This window comes from Alosa sapidissima, chromosome 20 (genome assembly GCF_018492685.1).
Source record: "Alosa sapidissima isolate fAloSap1 chromosome 20, fAloSap1.pri, whole genome shotgun sequence".
In the NCBI taxonomy this organism is placed as follows: Eukaryota; Metazoa; Chordata; class Actinopteri; order Clupeiformes; family Clupeidae; genus Alosa; species Alosa sapidissima.
Window position 1 is genome coordinate 27,223,339 of NC_055976.1, and position 19,258 is coordinate 27,242,596.

Below are 19,258 nucleotides of genomic sequence, written 5' to 3' on the forward strand. Positions count from 1 at the left end.
AGGAGAGGAGAAGAGGAGGTCTAAAGAGTAGACTGGAGGGGGGAGTCATGAGAACGACTGAGACAGAGCCTGAGAAAAGGGAGAGAGGGAAGAGAATGGAGGGGGGGAGGAGAGAGAGAGAGAGAGACAGACAGAGAGAGGTAGTGGGAGGGAAAGAAAGACGAGGGGTGTGATTAGCCTATTAAGTATGCATCAGAGCCCCCTCCCTGTTCTCCCTGGGCTCCTGCGGTGCTGAGATAAATAGCTTTAATATTCCCACATTGTGATAGCGTAGCAACAGTTGCATTCTGTGGCAGCCAGTGCGCTCGGCTTTCGCTGATCTTTAGAAAGCCGTCTGACCCCTCCCCTGCCCTCGCAGACCCCGCGCCTCTTTAACGCTGTGACCCTCGCCGATCCCCAGGACAATGTGTCCAGGGCCCCGGTGGGACTGGGCTCAGTCAAGCAGAGGGAACAAAGCAGCACTAATGCACTGTTTCTCCCCTCTCTAATCCCCCAGAGCACCAGGCCTGACCTCCTGCCTCTAGTTCCCGACGCGCAGAGGATGCCGCCAGGCCGCCCGCCCACTCGCCCTGCTCCACCCTGCACTGCCCTGCCCTGCCAACAACCCCCACCCACCCCACCTCACCCACCCCTTCTCAGCAACAACCCCCACTTTCCAGTCTACCCATACACGCATATACCCTTGTTACCCCCCAATGCTTTCTGCATTAGTTAGGCCTACTTTTGTTGCCACCATTGCCCTTTTCACCCAGAGCACCTCGATATGAAGCCCACGGCTTTTGTGTCCTTGCCCTGACACTAAGCAGACAGTCCGGTCAGGGCCCCCGAGAGGACTGCACGGAAGGGTTTGGGAAAGGGTAGGTGGGGGAGGTGTTGTGGTGAGATCGACTGAATGCAAGAAAAAAAAACACTTTTTGCCTCTGGCACAGTCAATAATAGTTTTGAGTTATTGTTTCTCCTGTGCCATTCCTATTTACTCTTAACCAAAGGCAATTTCGCATCACTGCGAGTCCCTCTTCGCAGCGGCCTTGAGATATGTCTGTCATTTTGAGCAGTTGTGGGAAGTGATTTGAATAATGACAGATGGATCAGATGGGAGAAGTGGGTGTATTCACATTACAAGATGCACTCAACAAGTGTTACTTCAGCCATGAAATGGGCTGAAAACACAGACTCATGAAGAGCTACCTTTTGTTCTGTCGAAATGCATTTTGCAAGAAGTTGTACCATTGAAGGTTGTCATGCTGACTATATCTATCAGTAGCCTGACAGTATAAAAATAACTACTCCCACTTTCTGTGTCCCTTTGAAGGCCTATTTGCATCTCAGCTGGGTAGGTGCCATGTTGCTCCATCAAATGATTAATAGATAAACTCTCCTGAGATGACCCGATCAATTAAAAATAGATAGCGAAGAAAGCGTGACACGAGAACGGCAACACCAAACGCATACTTTACAGGCAGAAGTCAGCTCCATTTGAGTATGTTATGCTGGTGATTAGAGCCTTTTTTACAGCAAAGCCATTTTCATGTCGTTTCCAAGACGTCTTCGCGAAAGACAAAAGAGCCGTTGCTTTTTCGCTTCAAGGCTCCGCGCTCGCCAGACGCTCACAGAGAACACTGGCACAATAATTGCAAAACGTTAAGAACAATTACCACAAATAAGGCGAGATCACAAATGAACTGTGCGCGCAGATGGTCCTTGTGAAGCACAATAGCATTTGTTCGGAAATGCCGAGCCGATTCTGTGAATTAATGTTCTCTAAGACTTGATTGCTCCTTGTGAGAGGAATAAGAAAAAGAGGAAGAAGAAAGAAAGAAAGAAAGAAAGAAAGAAAGAAAGAAAGAAAAAAAGAAAGAAAGAAAGAAAGAAAGAAAGAAAGAAAGAAAGAAAAGGGTTCCACCTCTGGAGGCGATCTATAGACCATTTTCATCTAGAAACTGACACTTGGGAAAAAGACACACAGCAATCTATTGCCATCATCATCCATCCATCTCTCCACCCCTCCCTCCTTCTCTCTCTCCCTCCCTCCCCCTTTCACACCACCACTCCAGCTTCCCACCCCTCCTTCCAGCATGTAGCAGTTTTGAGTGGTATGACTGATGGCTGACTTGGGTGAGGATATATTGGCCCTGGCCCTCCCCTTGAGACTGAGTTCTATGAACACAGGAGAAGAATGGTTGCTACCACGAGGGAAAAGCCTATTTATTTGTCTGTCTGTTTATTTATTTTTTCACCAAATTAGTTCTCTCTCACACTCATTCATTCTTTCTCTCTCCCTTTCCTATAAGAGCTGTTAAATCAACAAGTCACCCCTGGGCTAGGCTTGTGTTCTTTATTGACTGCAAGATGGGGAGCGTATATATTTTCAGTGTACCCGTAATGGTCTGAAATCTAATGACTCATGTCGGAGCATTTCTTTTTATTTTCGCCATCCTTTAAGGCCCATGCTTTTGACACAAGGGGTTTTATTTTGTTCTCTTCATAGAGAAAAGCAGAGACTCAGAAAAAAAAATACACATTTAACACTGAATGCTTGGTAATTTTGTTTGTGTGTGTGTGTGTGTGTGTGTGTGTGTGATTTCCAAGCTAATCACAAAAATGCAAGATGTACACCATAGACGAGGGATGTCAAAGTCAAATACATTAGAGGGCCAAAAAACCAAAGTTGCTACAAGCCGAGGGCCGGATTGGTTCAATGTTTATTAAAACATATTAAAATGACTGCACGTAACCTATTGAACCAAGACGTGTACTGTGTTTTATTTAATGATTAAATGAATAATGACTGTGACTGAAGTGCGGGCAAAGTTTGCACAGAAATGTACGATTTTTCCCATCCTCACCGACCTTGTCATAAAACTTGTTTAAATGATCATACGATGCCTCCTTGCTGCTTTGTCGTCTACATCAGCCTTTCTCAAACTTCTTTGACCTGAGGCCCAGTCAAGGCATACTTTGGGGTCATAGGGCCCACCTACATGAACCCATGAACCCCTCCTCCCACCCCCCATCAAATTATCATAATGATATCACAATTATTATTATTTTTATACTATATTGCTATACATTCACTTCAAAACAGTCAATGTTTAATGTGCTAAGATTGTTCACAAAAGTTTGTGAAACCATGCACATCAGAGTACTGCTTTACTAATGTAAAATATAATTAGGCCTACAATAGTTTCATTGTTTTTGCATTGTTGCATGATGCTTGCATGAGAAATACTTCTCAAAACAACAGCAGTTATATGGGTGCCGTTGTTTTGGGACGTTTCCCTCATGCAAGCATCATACACTGATAGAATATGTATATGCTATTTAATTACATTTAATTTGAATGCCTGAATGTAAGGATTCAGGAAACACAATACCAGCTTTTGTGAATGGTAGATCAGATAATGCGTAAATCACTGATCTGGAGATCTTTAACTATCTTTAACTAACACTAATTAATAGCTTTTGGCTGACTTTAATACTTAATGCCAAACAGTGTTTTATATAGTCTGTGCTCTGTTTTTTTTTATGGAAGTTGCATAAATCCACGTCGTTCTATTAAATGTCGTTTCATAATTAAATAGCCTTCCAATAGGTTGAAGCTTAGCTTTGCTAACGCGAAGTTTAGCGTTTGCAGTAGCAGCTTTTTTCTTCCAGTAGCAGCAACTGGAATCCATGCATTTCCACTGAATTATTTTTGGAATCTGATCCCTTATCATACCTGTTCATTCTTACTCGTCGCTCGACTTATCATGACTAAATTCAAGATGGCTGCAAACGCTAAACTTCGTGAAGATACTGTCTGTATAAATCGTCTTGTAAGTAAACTACCAGTGCTTTTTCAAAGTTCTCAATGTCTCGTTTTAAATGTCAGGGCCCTCGGAAGTCTACCAATGAAGTGTGGAGATACATTGAGCCTCGTAAATGGGTGTAAAACAGTGATTTATTTGCATGGCTAGCCCGATGCCGAAGCACCACTATTGAAAAAGCTGTTGGTAGCATCGGCTAACTAGCGCCAGATTTTGGAGTGCAGGGGACAAGCCGAGATGGGCTATGAGACATACGTTCACACTCGGTATCATGTTTCAATACACTTTAGGTCAATATCACACCGGAATTCTCCTTTAAACTGAAAGAGCGTGCCGTTCACAGACACCAGAATGAACGAGTTCACAGTAACGTTCATCAGGCAGTAGTAATACAGTAACCTCAGTTCACGTTCGCTCAAAATATGAACGAGTTCATGAACTTTCGTTCAATGAACGCGTTCAGGCACAACACTGGGGAGGGGGGTAGCTGAAAGTTGACATCTGCCCTGACTGAATACTGATGAATAATGAAGCCGAGGCCCACTTGCGGCGCCGCAGTGAGTTTGTGGGCTACCGTTGCATTGTGGGAAATGGAGTAGCCTATTGGTGCGTGCAAAACAGCAGCCGGCGGCTGTGGCCTGCGGGCCGGTTCTAATACTAATCAAATATCATCCCGGGGCCGTAGATAATTCATTCGCGCCTTGACTTTGACATGTCTGCCATAGACCAAATAAGTACACACTGTACCCCAAATGTCTCCCACTTGGTCTTGAGACTTTTATGTTAGCACACCATCTCTTGACCTTGTGTCTCGATGTCCCAGAATTCTTTCAAGGCAAAGATCCCTCAATTACAGGTGCCACATCCTTTGACAGCCCAAGACATCATGTTTCATCTAAACTGGACAGTTGCTTTGATCCGGCTGCAGCCATGTGAAACTGGAGGTGGACCTTTGGCTTTGATAAAATCATCCTGGCCTGAGCCATTCTTTCTTTCCTATGTGGGCAACATTAGATCAATGCTGCCTGACAAATTGTAGTATGGCACTGCGAGAAAAAAACGGAAACACAGAGAGAGAGAGAGAGAGAGAAACACACACACACTTTTTCTCACACACAGAGTAAAAACACACACACACACACACACAAACACAGAGAGAAAAAGAGACAGAGAGAGAGAGAAACACACAAACACTTTTTCTCACACACACAGTTAACACACACACAAACACAAACACAGAGAGAGAAAAAGAGAGAGAGAGCCACACACATATAAAGGGGAGGGTATAGGTGAATGAAAAGTGGCTTGGATCTGGGGTTAAGCTGGTGGGCTGAGGATGAGTAATCTAGTGCTGGGTCAGACGGCCAGGAGTAAAAAATAATCAATACATTTTATCCAAACACTCACACCTGTCATTTTAAACTTGGTGCACCGCATATGTGCAGGCATGTGAGCAATCAATGGTCACTATGAGAGTCCGTCAGAGGAATGTTTATGGTGATGAATTTCCATTGGATCAGGTAGGTGCACAGTGGACAACAATAAAACCCCATTGAAAAATAGGAAGGTAGGTGTAATCACATTTCACTCACGCTCCCGAGGTGAGCTCCAATCACCAGCCACCGTTCAACTGAGGGATCTTTGCCTTGAAAGAATTCTGGGACATCGGGACACAAGGTCAAAAAATGGTGTGCTAACAAAAAATTCTCAAGACCATCTTCAGAGTGCTGTGTTGACATTTGGAGTACGCTGTGTACTTATTTGGTCTATGGGGTACATCTTTCAGATTTCAGATAGGTGCACAGCGGACAGAAATAAAATCGCCTTGAAGAGTAGGAAGGGAGAAGTCCCCTGGAATGGCGTTTTAGGTGAAGTGGTGTAATAACATTTCACTCGTGGTCCCGAGGTGAGCTCCCCAATCACCAGCCACCGTGCAATTGCCGCCCTGCTGACATGAATAATTGGCTTTCGCCATCGATTACTCACTAGTGTCTCCGGGTGTTTGTTGGTATTTTTCTCTGTTTTGAGCGTCACCATTTTAACAAATGTTAAACACGTACCATAGTAATTGACTACAATATTCTTTATGGTTCTTTCTTTTTTTTCTACTTAGGGGAGTGGGAGTGGGGGTGTCTTCCGTAGGCTTCCAGTGTCACAAAGGTGGCTGCAGTCCTGGCAAGTTGATGTGTACTCTGTTTGAAAAGAGCTTTGACCTAGACAACATTGTCCGCCAAGCCTCCTCCCACGGCTTGCTAAGAACAGCCTAAGGTTAGAGAGCAGGTCTGTCCAGGCAGGCTTTGTGCCTCGAGCCTGGTGACACATTGTCATGATCGAACAAACCTCATCCACAGGGAGATCATTGGAGACAGCTAGGATGGTGACCTCTGCACAGTTCAGGGGACTGCGAGGTGGATAGCCGGAAGGGGAACGTTTAAAAACAAAGATCAATTCCCTTCTGCTTTAGTCTTATGCCAAGATGAGCGCACCATGCCTTTGAATGCTTATTTTTTGTCATCAAACCCTAGAGAGCAGTTCATTTGAACTTGGGCTTTTACTTGAAGATCAACTGAAAAAACTTGACAAGTTCCTATCCTTCTGAGCACCTGCACTCAGGCAAAGAGCGCAAACACTTCCTTCGTTTGGAATGCTCTCTAGAGCCTGTCTACCTGTCTTTCATACATACGGTTATCGATCAGCTGACAGGGTTAGCTATTTCTTATCTGCCCCTAATAAAGTCCAGAGAGAGATCTCAAATTGACCTATAACTCTAGCTGCTCTTCCGTTTAGATGTCGCTGAGGTATAGTTTTATATGTCTACAGGGTATATATAACATCTCGGCTCTTCAAACAAAGGCTGTGCACCTGTAAGACATTCTTAATTTGACACGTGACTCCTCTAGACAATAAAGGAATCTGGACAATTATTGCTTTGTCATCTCACAATATTGGGTGAAATGCTCCAGTATGATAACAGTTATGTCAACACAGATATAGAAGCAGACATCCCAGTCGACAAAAGTAGCCGTTTTTCTCCTTTCGTTTATTTTTCTGTAAAATCTGCCTAATATAAAGCAATATGTGGGTCAGTCTCCTCATAAAACATAACTGCAGTTTCATGTCCAAAATACTGCAAGGATTTTTTTCTAAAACTGCAGTGTTTTGACACTTGAAAAACTGCAGTTATTTTTTGTATAGGACTGTAGGGCTAGGGCATTCAATGCTAACACCTTCCAGCCATTTTTCAACTTCTTGTTTATAACAGACTGCTCATAGGTCACAGAAGGCTCCCTGTTTTAGTAGAACATTTGCCTGGTACAGCTATACTGCAAATTAGCCCTTCAGAACTAGCCTGACAGCACCAGACGGACCCGTTGTCCGTCTGACTGATCCAATCTAGTGCCAACCATTCTATACCTATGGCTAGGACCAACCCGAAGACATTCGTTGAAATGAACCAAATTAGCTTTGCCTATGAGCGGTTTGCCGTCGCTCATGTCTCATTCCCACCTGTCTTTTGAGATGTATTAGCGGCATAAATATGGGTCCTCCCCCATCTTAAACATACTCTGCAATACAGTTATACATAGCATAAGCATCTGCATGTTTAGCTATATCTATCCGTAGCTATATAGCTATTTCTAGCTTTGGCTAATCTATCTCCACTGACTAAAATGCAGGAGACAGACAGTGATGGTCTCTCCCTTTTCCTCTCTCCTTCCCTCTCTCCCCGGTACGCTGTGTGTGTATCTCCTTACAGGCTCACTTTCTCCAAATATCATTTCAAAAGGCTGACAATTAGAAATGTGAGAGAAATACTGATAATTCAGGAATCAGCTATTCAGGTCAGTCCGCCTCATTCCAAGTAATCACAATCTAACCCCGCAAGGGCCTTGCACGCTATTTCCATCTCATCGCATGCAATGTGCCTTGAATGTGAAACAGTATTAGCCAATAGGAACAAACAAACACACAGACAAACACACATTCTGTGCATATGTGTGTGAGAGAGAGTGAGAGAGAGGGGGGGGGGGTGTATGAGAGAAAAACACAGACACAAATACACCCAACTGGAGGCACTGAGCCACTCCCAGGTGGCAGTATTTAGTATGTAATTATGGGCCATGGCACGCAGCTCTCATTTTGGAGCATGCACCATTTTAATTGCAGTGTAACCCCTGCTGCTGCTGCGACTCTCCCTCTCTCTCTCTCTCCCTCTCTCTCTCTCTCTCTCTCTCTCTCTCTCTCTCTCTCTCTCAGGCTCTCTCTCTCTCTCCCTCTCTCTCAGGCTCTCTCTCTCTCTCTCTCTCTCTCTCAGGCTCTCTCCCTCTCTCTCAGGCTCTCTCTCTCTCTCTCTCTCTCTCAGGCTCTCTCTTTCTGTCACCACCAGGGCCAGCTTTATGTATTCATGCTTCCAATTTTACCCATGGATGTCGTCCACGTACTGTAGCCCAGAACATCGGCCATATTCCCCGTTTGGAGATGAAAGGCTTCATCGGCCCTTAAAAGTGACATTAAAGACTGAGTTAATTTGTCCACCTGAAGGTCACTCTCGGCTCCGGAGGAACATGGCGGTTAAATGAGACGGTGCGGCAGCCCGGGGGTCATTTTAAAGAGGCCACCTACAGTGCTGATGAGCCCCTAGTGCCATTAACTCACCTCTCTTCCAGTCCAGAGCAGACCAATGCTCCACAGGACATGCGTTACTGAATGCGTCTCAAAAACATGTTTATGGGAAAAATAATTTAAAACTAGACAGTTTATTGGGCGGTGGTGGGAGTGTAGTGGATAAGGCTTGCAATAGCCTGAAAAGTAGTGGGTTCAATTCATATGCATATGTAAGTTGCTTTGGCCAAAAAACGGCAGCCAAATTAGTAAGTAATAATAATTATAATATGGTAGCAGCTGTGTATTTGCACCCACAACCAAACTTCAAACCAAACAAGTCTCCACCCCTGAAATTAAAAAAAAGTAGTGGCCAATTATTTTATTATTTTGGACATCATCCAAGGAGGCTGTTGCCATAGCACCATCCATCCATTCACTGCCCCTGTTGTCTTTCCTCTGCCTCCGCCACTGGGAGATAGCACATGGCACCAGAGCTGATGGCATTAGAAGGGATTGAACTTGTGTTTCCGAGAGGCTGGTGAACATTGACTAATATCCTTGTTGAGCAGCGCCCCATGGTTTGAGTGCTAGTACCTGAGAGAGGTGAGAGAGAGAGAGAGAGAGAGAGAGAGACCCTGCACAGATTTCACTCCCCTGCAATTCAGCAAACACTTTCATCTAAGAGCCACTGAACCATCATGGACACTCGTGGGAATCATCTATCTCTTTAAATGTGTGAAGCTTTTAGTTCTTGCACAGGCGCCCGCATGACACCAGCATTCTCTCCACCACTGAGGACATGTGGTCTCAGGGTAAACGCAGTCACTCTGTCTTAGTTTTCTTTTTTTAAGATACTCCGTTTCTCTTCCTTGTACTCCCCCTCAGTATGCAATAGTTGTAACACGCAAAAAAGACAGCTAATGTGATAACGTTTTAAGTCGCTTGAATTTGATTATTTGCTAACACATGATTAGTTGATCCTTGTATTAGATAAGCGAGTTCATTAACATTAAGTAGCAGTATGATACAGACGTTATCGTTGCTATCTTTTCACTGTAGGTGTTCTGGTAATTGGCAGGGTAGATAAGATAGTACACTTGCATGACAACTCCCTTAGCATAGGCAGGGATGGGCAGTATTTCTAATACATGTATTTAAAATACGTATTTCAAATACAAAATACTATTTTGTAATTTGTATTTTGTTGAGATGATGAAAATGCCTTCATATTTTGTATCAAAATACTTCAGTGTTGTGTATTGTTGTATTTTCAAAATACTATAAAATACTTTCTGTGAAACACTGTGAAGACATCTATCTAACTATCTATACTGTAAAGCACAAAATCTCTGTCTCTGTCTGTTTGTGGCACCCTTGCATGGTCAAGCCCCTCTGCTCCATTACAGCGTTTATTTTCCTTTGCTGGACTGATTAACAGGCCCCATAGGCGTCGTCTGAATGCAACACTGTTTGAGAAGTTAGTTGTGCTTAAAGGCATCAGCTGAGGAGACACGACTAGCTTAGGTTACACACACTCCTTTGCTCACACAAGGACAGCACAAGGACTTGAGTTCACAAGCTTAGATCGCAACACATGACTTTGCTATTTTCCTTTCTTTTTTCTGTTTTACAGTTACAGTTCTCTGACCTGTGAAATATTTCAGTGCTCTGGTAACTTGACAAGATACCTCAAACAAGGACATTTCCAATTTTGTACCTTTTAAATACAAAATGATTAATAATGTCAGAATTATTGGCTTCTAATTGGCTTAACTGATAGGATGGTATTAATGTGACAACCTGATTTTTTATTATTATTATTGATAGAGGTTGTGCACACACCAGTTTCAGGTGTATACAAAATTATTCAACTGTAACTCACCATAAGTGTGGTAGAAATGGTGTTAAATAACTTAGTTAGGTTAAAATGCTACCTAAATAAGTCATCCATTTGGATTGTTTGTCTTTGAGTTATTGTCACAGATTCATAGTGGGCAATCTATTACACCAACAGAGTAAATACTGTCAGTATACTTAAGGAAGTGTTCCATGAGTTACCGAACATTTCTCAGGGCTACTTTAATAGGGGAGATGGAATCGTCCTTTAGTGAGCGCAACATGGCACAGGTCTTAACCTGCTTTATCCAGAGGGAGACATTTTTGGATGCAGTGACAAAAAGCCTATCATGGCCTGGCTGGGAAGTGTGACAGTTGTGGAGTCGGCATTCGTAGCCTGTCGCTGCAAAACAGTACATCTCCAAACTCAAATACAGTAGACTAACAGTCAATAAAAGTGGACTGTCAGAGCAGCACAAAATACTAAAAGCCATGGCCGAGTGTCCTGTTCGCTCTTAATCTTTCCATCACATTTGGTGCCTCTACCTAGCCACATCGCTGAACAGTTTGAGCGATCACATAGCCTACGTTCAATGTTGCAATATTATCAGTAGGCCCTATGTGCAATTGACTTTTGAGCAGGATCTTACAAGAACATTTTGAAATGAATGGAAAGATACAGTGATGATGAGATTTTGCACTCAGCTGTAGCCTAGGCCTGCTAGTGGTGAGTCTGTTATAGTCTATTTACTTGTATTGTAGCCTATGCAACTATTCTATTAAACGCTATGTGCTAGGCTATTAAACACTATAGGCTATGACCGCTATGGTCTTGCACTATTTTCTCCCATGATCATATAGTTTCAGTTATCCAAAAGGCTTGAAGGATGCTCTTTATTATATGGCCATTTTGGAAAAATAACTGATAAAAGTTGCTCTCTGGTTGCTCTCCGGCTCCAGCCCTGGCAGAGGTTTATAGGATGTCTAACATGAGGGGTCAGCATATCTCATCTGTTGACTGATTATGGAAGGAGTCTCTTGCTTTCAGATGTTTTTCCAGGTAGTGTACAAGTGAAGAGATAGAAATAAGTATTTTGTAGTATTTTGAAAATACAAAAATACAGTATTTTATTTTGATACATTTTTTGGCTGCTGTATTTTGTAGCTTATTTTGATACATTTTTAAGGTGGGTATTTGGTATTTTATTTGGAAATACATTTTGATGTATTTGTGCCCATCCCTGAGCATAGGTAAGTTGACCAAGGCATGCTTTGCAGTCTATTCTAATGTTAGTGCTGTGCAAGTTGTATAGCTTTTTGTCCTGTCGACTGACACCACTGAGGCAACGTCGTCATTAGGACTGTCATGCCACGAAGAGTGATTGGTGAGAATGTGCCAGAATCAGAAGGAGAGAAAAAAAACACCCACTCTGACATTCCTCAGTTTGATTCTCCGCAGTAACCTTGGCAATCGGCTCAATCAGGGCCAATTAATTCTAGTCACAACTTTGCCGTATTGGTCCATGAATCGCACTACCGGCTCTGATGCGACTTGAATACCAGCCAAGCGAGAACAATTGTTGGCTCCCCAGGCAGCGATAGGTGCCTGTCTGCCAGAAGTTTCTGCTGGGATTTATTTATACGCTAGCATGCAAAAGTTTCAGGCACTTGTCAAAAAATGCTGTCATGAGAGGATGGTTTGAAAAACAATGCCATTAATAGTCCTTAGACTCCTTATCAAATAACAATAAACTATTTCCTTTTTTGTTAAAACAGAATCAATTTGCACATAGACACACTGTTGTTTTTTTTTTAAGATACTTGGAATGTACTTGGTTGTTTCAAGCAAATAATAAAACTTGCCATAGCTCTTCGGATTTAGACATTCTTAATTGAATCAAGTTCTACATTTTGGCCAGAGCAAGTGTGCTAGTGAGCATTATACATGTACAATACAATTGAATGTGGTTCTGTTTTTGAGCCCTGGTTTGAGTGTGCGCCCGTGTATGTGCACTTGTGTGTGTGTATGTGTTTATGCCTGCTTGTGTGTATATAGCCCCCATACAAACAAATGGGGAGCATGTCCGTGCATCCGCAAGTGGCCATCAGATTGCCAATAAAGGGCCACCTCTCTGGCTGGGCCAGACCCGTGTAGCCACTGTCCAAGTACCTCATTCCTCATTCTGGTCACAACAGGACAACAAAGAGCCTCCACTCACAGGAAGATGAATGCAGCGCGCCTTGGCCACACAAGAGCCTCCTAATTCAAGCTCCTGTTTTTTCGGACCCTCCAATAAAGTGGCTGCTTTGATGCCGAGCAGGTAGAGGCCTTTTTCTCTCTCTCTCTCTGCCACAGCCTATCTGTAATGGACAATTAATGTGCCTTCTTGAGGCGTTCTCAAATCCTCCTCCGCCTGTCCAGGGAAAGAGCAAAAGGTGGACATGAGTTTTGAGTGAGAAACAGACACAGAGACCGACGAGAGGACTGCTGTTCTGATTGCCTTTCCAGAGCTATTAACCGCATGGTCATCATTACGCACCTGCTAGCATGCGTGTTTTCTTTTTCCACAGTAAAAATGATGCTAATGCAGAGACATGATGATGGGTCCTCTAGGGCATAAATTACCCTTTTCCAGTTGAAGGAAAGCTTGAAGGTAGGCACAACCTTTCATTGCATGTAATAGGCCTTAATGATGTGTCTGAAACAAATCAACATGGAAAATTGGTCTGACACTGCATTTGCCGTAGTGAACCCAGACATACACTGTCAGTGTGGGGTCACTGCCCATCCCTCTCCATTACAAACAGAATACTGGCTGACTGCTTCTTCCCTACATGAGTACTGTATAGTTTGGACCTTTGCTTTGAGTCACTGTCCTCTTTTTGGAGGGAATTGGTTCTAATTGAGCTCTGTCCACAGGGTGTGGCATGGTGTTGCAAACTGGACTGATAGCTTTCTTCAAGATTCCTTTTATCCTGTACAAATTTCCCACATGTACAAATTTATTCTGGACAAATTTTCCCCCACCAAAGCACTGTCTACTGTCTTTGTGATTCTCTGGCCACGCCTCTGTGCTTTTCCCCACTACAACAGTAATTTACAACATCACCTATGTCTACATGTCTTTTCTGATTGGTTTGGTTTTATTCGAATAGCCAAAACAGTAGAATTTCCCTCAAGTGAGCCCAAACTTTTGAACAGCAGTGTACTAGTTCACCTATGTTTGAGGAGAGAGTCATGCTAAATTGTTTATATTTTCAAGACACTTTTAACTCACTATAAAGATGAACATATCTTATCAGTACTGTATGTGTGAAGCCTGGAGATGAAACTCATGACATGACTGATGTTATTAGCACCTTACGCTACCAAGCAGTGCTACAGGTAAACAGGTTTAAAAGTCTGGCTTCAGAAAGTAAAGGTCTTGCCACATTTTTGTTCCAACCATTCGCTTAATCAGCTGATTCTAATGAGCACAACTCTTAAAGGGATATTCCACCATTTGGGGAATTACACTCATTTTCGACATTCTCTTGAGTTAAACAATTGAAATTTATTTTTCTCCAGTTCATCCGGAGTAATAATCTGCTGCAGCTCAAAGTTATAGCCTACGGGGACTATTTTCAGGTACTGCATGATATCATTGTGCTGCTGCGCCCATGGTACGTTTGCAACGCTCCTTGATAATTACGCCGGAATGAGAGTATAGTTCCATGTCGCCATGTTTCATTTTCCGTTAGTCTTATTACACTTTCTAACTTGAAGAGAAGTCTTCAAGTTAAGAGAAGTTTTAAATGCGAAAAGTACCTGAAATCTTATAGTCACATTCAAGCGTGATGCTAGCAGGTGAGATGCTAATGGTCTAATCTGATTCAATGATCTATGCTAGGCTGGAGCTAAAAGTGGTATCGCCAGACTCAGAGAATGGCTGGATGAACTGGAGAAAGGTAAAAATCAATCATTTAACTCGAGGGGAGGTGGAAAATGAGTGTAATTCCCCAAATGGTGGAATATCCCTTTAAGCCAGGTAGATCAGCTAATTAGTGAAATCACCTGTGTTAAGTGCGCAGGTAGAACCAATACATGGCAGGACTTTTACTTTCTATAGCTGGAATTTTACACCTCTGCAGGTAAACACGTCTTTCCGAGAAAAGAGGTAACTAGCAGGCTCACTTTTGCACATGAACACACCACAGGAGATATGAGACTGTTCGTGTCAGAGACAACATTTCTCCCAGCTCCCAGCTTTGCTCAAGTGCTTCAGAGACCCGTTGTACTGTCAGACTTGATTTCACCGTCATTATTAATGAACCTTCTGCACCTTCTCTTGTGTAACCTGCGAGCAGAGGAAGGTGAAATATTTAAGAGTGCACGTTGAGATGCATGCTAGCTCACTAGGCCCGCTCCGCTCTACCCTGCACATTTCAACTGCGCTCACGCGCCAAGGTTACTGCCGCAGACAACAGAACCCCAGCTTCCAGGAGCCGTGCTACGCCGGTGCGGCCGTTCTTGCTTTGTGGTATCATAAAAACTGTAATTTACTTTCCGTTTGCATGCCCATTACCCCAAGGTCTCCCTGCGGCAGAGCGCCTCTTAGCACTCCAAACAGTGGCCGCCCGAGAACTTCATTCATTCACAGTGATGGTGGCTCTGCACTGGTTGAAATCGGAATATATCTCACCTTGGAACCAGCCATTACTTTCTCTCCTCCTGTCACAGGCAGGGAATGCTGCCATAGAAGCTTGTTCTGCAAAAGGGACAGTATAAAAAAACAGTCCCATTTTACCCTGGAGAAGGGCATTCAGTAGTGCACTCCAAATTCACAAATGAGGGGTGATTTGGTGACCTCCCCTGTCCCCAATCCCTCTTCCAGGCTTTTGTGTTCTATGGCTGCGCACAAGTCAGAACCGGAGCGGACACGAGTCCCTTTATGTGGCGATGCCCAGCCCCTGGTGACTACTTGTAATCACATTAGTATTCCATCTTTTTATGCAACCATGGTATGCTTAGTGCTCACACACACACACACACACACACACACACATATATTGCCACACACATACTACCTGTTCTCTGACCCCCCACCCACCCCACCCACACTATCATGTACGTAGAGGTCTATTTTTCACACATTTCTTATACACAAATAAATCAATAAGAGGCAGCACATGAAATGGTGTTTCTGTTGACAGACAGATTTGTAGCCATTATTTGCACAGGGGTTTGGATGCAGGGAACCTACTTGCATGTGTAAATGTATGTATGCTTGCATATCGGCACGCATCCGTGCATGTTTCAGTATGCACATTTTCACATTTGTCCATCGCATGATGACAGTTTTTTGAGGCGTCATAAATAAAAATGCAGTTTGTCAGTGGGGAATGATGAGAGTTGTGCTCAGGAGGGCCTCGTCGGGGTGGGGGGAAGGGTGGTAGTAGTGGGTGGGGGGCTGATCATCGGCGACCGGAGGCATCTGTCTGGGAGTGGCTGTAATTGGCTGCATCGTGGCGAAACCTCATTAATATGGGGCCCAGGGGAAGGAGACAGCCAACTTCCTCCCTTCGCATTTGACTGTTTGACTGCGTCTCCATTGATGCTAAACGTGGAGCTCCCTGCTTCGTGAAAATAAAGGGAATAAATATTAATGGCATACAGGCCAGAGCTGTAAGAAAGGTGGATGTGTGTGTGTGTGTGTGTGTGTGTGTGTGCGTGTGTGTGTGCATGTGTGTGTGCATGTGTGTGTGTGTGGTGAGGGGAGGTGATGGGTCGCCACTTGAAGGCTTTCTCACTCTCACACAGCACACACACACACACATACACACATACACACGCACACACACACACACATATCCCCTGCAGACTCCTGCTCCGCATCAGCAAGGCAGATTGACACACATTCCCACCCACCCCGGCCCCTTATGCTCTTCTTAGCCCATGTTATAGGAGGCACAAGGACCTGGGTGATCTGGGCCTGGCTTAACCCTGCCCGACAGGATGCCCGGAACGCTACCCCAGACTCACAGCTCACAGGCTGGCCAAAGATGCAAGGCAATTATACCTGTCGAGTTAAAAAAAGAGCCCTCCGGAACACTTTCAACTGCCCGTCGGACTCTACTACAAAGGCGGTGCGGATGTTTCCAGCTCATTTGTCACGAGGACTCCGACGCATGTGGCCGCATCTTTTGTGGCACGCGATCATGTGACTTGAGTTGCGGCAAGGAGGGGGGGGGGGGGGGGTCGCTGCATTTGCTGAGTTGCACATGAAGGGCTCTCAATCACTTACCTTTATCTCGCTGTGTCCTACAGGAAATCCCTTTTGTCTGCTAATCAGTGATGAAAGGGCCTTTTCAATATTAATGAGCTATCGGTCTTGCTGCAGGGGCAATGGAGGCAGTGGATGCAAATGCAAACCAGTGTTTTAACAGCGAGGACAGTGTTGAGATTGGTAATGATGAATTGATGAGCGTAATCATTCAGACAATGAAAATAGATGACGACGAAGAGTCGAATGTGACCCTGCAAGGCGAAACCAGTCGTGATGGTAAAATTTACAAAATTAAGTTAATGTGCTCAAACGAACGGCCATTGACTAAGCTTTCCAACGATATGTATATCGAGGGTATTGCAAAAAATATCGCTAAGATAACCGCATCCAAAGTCGGCATGGTTCTCCTGTCACGATACACCAGAAGAGGAGAAAATCACCTTTTTAAGTAAATTGTCATGTTCGATAGTGTGAGGACACAGCTATTATTAGCCTTGCAGTAGCGTGACTTTGAAGTGGATGACTTTGAAGCGGTTTTATCAACCGAGTGAGTGTCTTTTTCTGCCCCCTAGTTAATACCAGGGACGGTCATAAGGTGTCACTATAGAATATAATTAATGTATTTCGGGGTACACAGATTCTGTAGGCTATAGGCCCACTTTTAAAATGTGCTACTGCTACGTCAATGGAAAACTTCTCCTGGTCCGTAAAATTACGCCAGGATATTTCTAAAAGTTCGTGCTTTTGACCGTTCGTGCCCTGAAAGGCAAGTCTTTCACATTCATATTCGGTTACATCTGCCAAGAACGATAGAGAGCTTGCACATTGAGTAACGAGTAGTCTAATGAGTAGGCTACATTTTAGCTCTACCGTAAAACCTTATAGCGGTGTGGACAAATGGAATGACTGCTAATGTGTTTAATCTTCACCTAAATAAAGTCAGGGTTTAACAGTCAAAACGTATGTTTATCCGTGAAATTTGTTCACAATATGAAAGTGTAGACTGTATACTGTCGAATTATGCAAAAACGTGAAATTCGACATTTTAACCCGTACGTTTGTTTATCGTGGATTTTCTCAAAATAGCACTGTGCGCAAGACGATTGGTTTCGCCTTGCAGGGTCACAAATAACAGTGTTGATGATAATGACATCTCCGATCACGAGGATGGACTGATTGCTAATGGTTTAAGGTTACTATTTCATAATGCCAAGGAAGATCTATAAAGTGAACTTTTCCAGTTGATCACATGAATTACTTTGAACTACATGTGTATGTACTACCCTGCATGCAATGTAATTATTTAAGTTGTTTATTTACATGACTGTATATTTAATTAATGAGATTACGCTTGCTTCTAATCAACTCATCTGAGCTACCCATTAATTCTGCGAGTCCTTCCTGTTAGTCCTCCAGTTGTTTCTGATGTGTCTTGTCAACCTTCGTTTTATCTTAAAGAGAGCCCCTAAAAAGTGAAGGCCATTAAATGAGATGTTTATAAGCCGTGCGAATGTGTGTAATTGACTTGAGCGTAAGACTGGGATGAGAGGTGTGTGGACAGAGTGAAGAAACAAAAGTGTTGCTCCCGCTCCAGCTCACCAGAGTCCTCCTATCGGTTGGCCATGAATTATTAATTAAAAAACAGAGAGCTCTCTCCACGGAGCCGAATCACAGAGGAAAGGCCAAGGTCAAATTAAATAGGTTTCCCACCCTAACTATTTAATGACACGGAGGAGGAGGAGGCGGAGGACAGATTTCCTATAATTGGTTTAAAACATCCAAAAGTGGAGAAACCCTCGCAAGCCCTGCAGTCAAATTATCATTTCTCTCAATTGTCTTTGAACAACATTAACAAGTCTTCAATTAAACATCAGGGGTTCAAAATCTGCTCCATTTATCCTGTTCCAGGGCGCCAGGAAAAAGATTACAAAGCTCAAGGGGGGCAGGAGGAGAAATCGCAAACCAGGGAGTGTAACGCCAGAGCATCCAGGTGTTGAGGACACGGCAGAGTGCTCGCAAGAATCTGCATTCCAAAGGAATTTTTAAGTGTTTTTCATGTTGTGCTGTGTCCTTAAGTAGAAATGAAATAAATAAAACTTAAAAGCAGTCTCTTTGCTCTGGTAATGGGCTTAAGCTTTTTGCGTGTGTGTGTGTGATTACTCCACTACCTTCCAGAGTGTGTCACTAGACACCAGCACCACACACACACACACACACATTCCTCACACTCTTCCTCCCCCCCTCCTCCTCCTCCTTCTCCTCCTCCTCCTCCCCTGTGCTTTCTTTCGAACTCATCCGGCTGGCAACCAAAGCTGTTAACAGCCAGCCCAGTAGGTGGCTGATGATGTCACCTTGGTTAATAGAGGCTGATCCCAGATGTTTAAATTATTCAGGCCATTTTGTGACAGCCACCCTACAGGCTCTTTAATTGTCCAGACTCGACCCCCCAATAGGACCCCAACTAACTAACAGCCCCCGTGTGAGTGTGTGATGTGTGTGTGTGTGTGTGTGTGTGTGTGTGTGTGCGTGTGTGTGTGAGTGTGTGATGTGTGTGTGTGTGTGTGTGATGTGTGCGTGTGTGTGTGTGTGTGTGATGTGTGTGTGTGTGTGTGTGTGCGTGATGTGTGCGTGATGTGTGTGTGTCTGGGTGTGAAAGACTGTCCTGGCATTATGGGGTCTCGGGCTGGAATGCCATTGTTCCCCTAAGTAAATTGGAGGCCCTTAATGAGCGACCACCATGCCCTT

General features: G+C 43.9%; 1 long non-coding RNA gene across 1 annotated transcript; it reads left to right on the plus strand.

The window, feature by feature from the left end:
• The first annotated feature begins 12,440 nt into the window (after positions 1-12,440).
• Positions 12,441-18,485, plus strand: LOC121693872. The gene is made up of 3 exons (XR_006025610.1): positions 12,441-12,568; positions 12,819-12,901; positions 18,422-18,485. It is a non-coding gene; the product is annotated as an uncharacterized LOC121693872 (long non-coding RNA).
• The last annotated feature ends 773 nt before the right edge of the window (positions 18,486-19,258 follow it).